We start from the raw sequence: 6,000 nt of genomic DNA, 5'->3' as shown, positions 1-6,000 counted from the left end.
AGCAGATTTTGAACAAAACTGGGCTTGGCCCTGGAAGGACCTCAGCGTGTTGCATTCCCAGAAAAACCTTTCCACATTCACTAAGCTTGCTCTAGCTCACGCCCCATCATAGCACATGTGCAGTAGCTGGAGGTAGCCTGCTGACTGGAGATGCAGTGACAAGAGCTATCATCTCAGGCTTTGGGGAGACTAAGCTCAGCCTCAGGAGACACTGGCAAAAGCCCTCTGCCTGCTTCTGGGTCTCCCCTCTCCTGAGCCTGAAGTCCATGTTCTCCTGACTTTTGTTTTCTTCTATTAAGTTTGCATCATGATATAAGAGAATTTTGTAAGCTCTGTGCTTGACTGGCAAGTGAGTGTCCTCGCTTCCTGAAAATTCTGCTTTGAGAGACCTGGTACCAGCAAGGGAGCCTGACAGTGAGCTCTCCAGGCCAGACTCCTCCTCCTTGCTTCCTGTGACCCCACTCCCCTCCTTTCTCAGACTTTATTCTATGAAACATGGAAGCTTAGAAACCCACATCTCCAGCTCTCTGGACTCCTGAGACCTGCATTCTCATCCCCTTCTATGCCCACCCCACTTTGATGTCACACTAGGTGACACATGCCACCTCTGCTCCTAGGATCCACACCTTCTAAGATGCAGGAACTTACTTCCCACGTGGTAACTGTGGAATCAGCTCTGAGCATCTAAGTAAGAAGGTTCACATGTGCAGCTTGCAGGCCCTGGACTGGTAAAAAGAATCCACAGAGGCCACACGGTGAACAATGACAGCACCATGAAGAACTAGCCATGGACAGAGGAGACCAACCTGGCATGGCTGCCTGTCAGTCTGAATGTCTGACTGACCCTGGAAGGACCATCTGCCAATCAGAAAAGGGCTGGTTCTAACTTCTAATTAAGCTCCAGGCTGTGCAGGCCTCAGGGTCTGTCAAGTTTGAGCCTTGGTGACTGGCTGGGAGCCTTGGTGGCAGGCTGTAAATAGGTGACACAGCATAGATTCTGTAAAATGGATGCTGCTTCTGTTCAATAAGTGACATAGAGAGAGGAGGCAGTCAGCAGGACTGCCAGGATTCCAGGATGAAGGCAGGAGCAGGAGGCCACAGTAAGACTGTCCTGCTGTAGTAGCTATTCCTGGTTGTCAACTTGACTATATCTGGAATGAACTACAATCTAGAATTGGAAGGCTCACCTATGATCCTAATCTGGAGGCTCAGAGATATATGTTTCTGACCTGGATCTTGGCATGGTGTTCTTGAAGCATAGTGGCTGTGAATTTCAGAAGATTAAGAGAAGGAGATCACCGAGTTCAAGATCATCTGGGATTAAAGGCATGGACTTTGATCCAAGCTGCTGCTGACCATTGTTGGGGAGTTGGACTATAGAGTGTAAGTCATAGACAAATTCTGTAACTATATAAAGACTATCCATACATCCTGTGACTCTAGAGAACCCAAACTAATACAGAAATCGGTACCAGGAGTGGTTCTAGAGGAGTAGAAGTATAAGGATGAATGTTTCAAAATTTTGGAGTTGGTTGGTTGGTCCACCAGCACCTTCAACTACTGAAACCTCTCCAGATTCTCTCCCTCCTGGTAGCTTGGAGAATATTGAAGACCCGTGGATGAAACTATATCTCACAAACTTAAAGAAGCTAATGCCTTTGAGTATCTTGGTGAATTAGGTGATTCGGTGGTATACAATACTTTATCCAAGTTGGGGAAAAAATTGGAAAATGATTTTGCTGGCTGGTTGCTCTTAGCATCTCGGGAAAAGACAATGAAGAAAAGGAAGGAGTTGTGTGATAAAATTGAAGAGCTCCAGACTCAAGTAAACAATCTAAAAGTTGCTAAGTGTGCCCTTGAAGAGAATCTACTCTCTAGCAGCCATAGAGCTCAAGTAGCAGAAAATCAAACGGAAGCCCTCATTATAAGGTTGGCTGAATTACAGTGAAAATTTAAGTCTCAACCTCAGAGGGTGTCAGCAGTTAAAGTAAGGGCATTAATTAGCAAAGAATGGGATCCCATAACTTGGGATGGGGATGTGTGGGAAGACCCTGTTGAAACTGAGAATTTTGAATTTTCAGATTTTCAAGAATTTGCTCTACCTGAAGAAGTAGTACCATCAGCCCCACCCCTTGAAATAATGCCTTCTCCATTTGAGGAAATTAATCCCTCAGAGCCTGATAAACCAGCAGTGACTTTTGCTGACAATACTGATATTTCTCAGGGCCCACCAATAGTTTCTTCTAGACCTATAACCAGACTCAAGCCAAAGCAGGCCCCTAAAGGGGAGGTAGAAAGTATAGTCCATGAGGAAATACACTATACTAATAAGGAGCTTAATGAGTTTGCTAATTCATTCAAGCAGAAGTCTGGGGAATATGCATGGGAATGGATTTTAAGGGTGTGGGATAATGGTGGAAGGAACATAAAACTAGAGCAGGCTGAATTTATTGGCATGGGCCTTCTGAGTGGAGATTCTAGGTTTAATATGGAAGCTCGCACAGTTCAAAAAGGTGTCAAAAGTTTGTTTGAGTGGTTGGTTGAAGTATTTATCAAAAGATGGCCTACTGAAAAGGAGTTGGAGATGCCTGATATACCTTGGCTTAGTGTTGATGAAGGGATTTTAAGGCTTAGGGAAATTGCAATATTAGAGTGGATACGTTGTGTAACACCTAATCCTCCACAGTGGGAAGGTCCAGAAGATATATCCTTTACCAGTCCTATAAGACGCAAACTGGTGAGAGGGGCACCAGCACATTTAAAGAGTTTTGTTCTTGCCCTTTTCCTTGTGCCAGACCTTAGGGTTGGAGATGCTGCTGCTCAATTAGATGAATTAAATTCACTGGGTTTAATTGGGCCCCGAGTTAACAAGGGCCAGGTGGCTGCATTGAATCGCCAGAGACAAGGTGATCATAGTTATTATAATGGACAGCGTAGACAAAACAATGCTTATAATGACATACCCTGTAATGGGCAGAGAGGTGGAACTTATAATGGTATGACTCGTTTGGACCTTTGGTGCTGGCTAATCAATCATGGTGTTTCCAGGGATGAAATACATAGGAAAGCTACTGCATATCTGTTTGATCTGTATAAGCAGAAAAATCCTCAAACAAAAGATAGAAAGGCTGCATTGGATCATGGCAAAAGGCAATCTCATCCAGTGAATCAATTTCCAGACTTGAGCCAGTTTACAGATCCAGAACCCCTTGAATGAAAGGGTGGCCAGGTTCCCCTGAGGAAGGATCTTGATAAGACACCTAAAAGTTTTGCTGTTAGTCTTTCTCCAATTCTTCCCCAGAGGGACATACGGCCTTTTACAAGGGTAACTGTACACTGGGGGAAAGGAAATAATCAGACTTTCCGGGGGGCTATTGGATACTGGTTCTGAATTGACACCGATCCAGGAGATCCCAAGAAACATTGTGGCCCTCCAGTTAGAGTAGGGGCTTATGGAGGACAGGTGATTAATGGAGTTTTGACTGATGTGCGACTCACAGTAGGTCCAGTGGGTCCCCGAATACATCTTGTGGTCATTTCCCCAGTTCCAGAATGTATAATTGGGATAGATATACTCAGAAATTGGCAGAATTCTCACACTGGTTCTCTGACCTGTGGAATGAGGGCTATTATGGTTGGAAAGGCAAAATGGAAGCCTTTAGAGTTGCCTCTGCCAAAGAAAATAGTGAATCAAACCAATATCGTATTCCTGGAGGAATTGCAGAAATTACTGCCACAATCAAGGATTTGAAAGATGCAGGGGTGGTGGTTCCTACCACATCTCCCTTTAACTCTCCCATCTGGCCAGTGCAGAAGACAGATGGATCATGGAGGATGACAGTTGACTATTGAAAATTAAATCAGGTAGTAACTCCAATTGCAGCTGCTGTACCAGATGTAGTTTCGTTACTTGAGCAAATTATTAACACATCTCCTGGAACCTGGTATGCAGCTATTGACCTGGCAAGTGCCTTCTTCTCAGTACCTGTCCATAAGGACCACCAGAAGCAATTTGCTTTCAGTTGGCAAGGCCAGCAGTATACCTTTACAGTTTTGCCTCAAGGATGTATTAACTCTCCTGCCCTGTGTCATAACTTAGTTAGAAGGGACCTTGATCGTTTGTCTCTTCCACAAAATATCACATTGTGCACTATATTGATGATATTATACTGATTGGACCAAGTGAGCAGGAAGTAGCAACCACTTTGGATTCATTGGTAACATATGCGTATCAGAGGATGGGAAATAAATCCAACCAAGATTCAAGGGCTATCTACTTCAGTGAAATTCTTAGGAGTACAGTGGTGTGGGGCATGCAGAGATATTCCTTCTAAGGTGAAAGATAAGTTATTGCACCTGGCCCCTCCCACGACCAAGAAAGAAGCACAACGTTTAGTGGGTCTAGTTGGATTCTGGAGACAGCACATTCCTCACTTAGGTGTGTTACTCAGGCCTATTTACCAAGGGACTCAGAAAGCTGCTAGATTTGTGTGGGGCCCAGAACAGGAGAAGGCTCTTCAACAGGTCCAGGCTGCTGTGCAGGCTGCACTACCACTTGGATCATATGATCCAGCAGACCCAATGGTACTTGAGGTGTCAGTGGCAGATAGAGATGCTGTTTGGAGCCTCTGGCAGGCCCCTGTAGGTGAATCACAGAAGAGACCTTTGGGATTTTGGAGCAAAGCTCTACCGTTATCTGCAGATAACTACTCTCCCTTTGAAAAACAGCTCTTGGCCTGCTATTGGGCCTTAGTGGAAACTGAACATTTGACAATAGGACACCAAGTTACTATGTGACCTGAACTGCCCATCATGAGCTGGGTGTTATCTGACCCTCCAAGTCATAAAGTAGGGCGTGCACAACAGCAGTCTATTATCAAATGGAAGTGGTATATACGTGATCGGGCCAGAGCAGGTCCTGAAGGCACAAGCAAGTTACATGAAGAAGTTGCTCAGATGCCTATGGTTTCTACTCCTGTTACAATGTCATCTACTGCCAAGCACGCACCTATAGCCTCATGGGGTGTTCCCTATGACCAGTTGACTGAAGAAGAGAAGACTAGAACCTTGTACTGGCTAGTTTTGTGTGTCAACTTGACACAGGCTGGAGTTATCACAGAGAAGGGAGTTTCAGTTGGGGAAGTGCCTCCATGAGATCCAGTTGTGGGGCATTTTCTCAATTAGTGATCAAGTGGGGAGGGCCCTTGTGGGTGGTACCACCTTTGGGCTGGTGCTCTTGGGTTCTATAAGAGAGCAGGCTAAGCAATCCAGGGGAAGCAAGCCAGTAAGGAACATCCCTTCATGGCCTTTGCATCAGCTCCTGCTTCCTGACCTGCTTGAGTTCCAGTCCTGACTTCCTTTAGTGATGAACTGCAATGTGGAAGTGTAAGCTCAATAAACCCTTTCCTCCCCAACTTGTTTCTTGGTCATGATGTTTGTGCAGGAATAGAAACCCTGACTAAGACAAATCTGGTTTACTGATGGGTCTGCATGTTATGCAGGCACCACCCAGAAGTGGACAGCTACAGCATTACAACCCCTTTCTGGGACAACCCTGAAAGATACAGGTGAAGGAAAATCTTCACAGTGGGCAGAACTTCGGGCAGTACATATGGTATTACAGTTTGTTTGGAAGAAGAAATAACCAGATGTATGATTGTTCACTGACTCATGGGCTGGATGAGTCAGGGATTGGCTGCATGGTCAGGGATGTGGAAAGATCACAATTGGAAAATTGGTGAGAAAGACATCTGGGGAAGAAGTATGTGGATAGATCTCTCCAAATGGGCAAAGGATGTGAAGATATTTGTGTCCCATGTAAATGCTCACCAAAAGGTGACTTCAGCTGAGGAGGAGTTCAATAATCAAGTGTATAAGATGACCTGTTCTGTGGACAGTCAGCCTCTTTCCCCAGCCATCCCAGTTATTGCCCAGTGGGCACATGAACAAAGTGGCCATGGTGGCCAAGACGGAGGTTATGCTTGGGCTCAGCAACACGGA

Source organism: Apodemus sylvaticus, chromosome 14 (genome assembly GCF_947179515.1).
Source record: "Apodemus sylvaticus chromosome 14, mApoSyl1.1, whole genome shotgun sequence".
NCBI lineage: Eukaryota > Metazoa > Chordata > Mammalia > Rodentia > Muridae > Apodemus > Apodemus sylvaticus.
The sequence above is the reverse complement of the archived record's forward strand: the minus strand, read 5'-3'. Positions refer to the sequence as shown.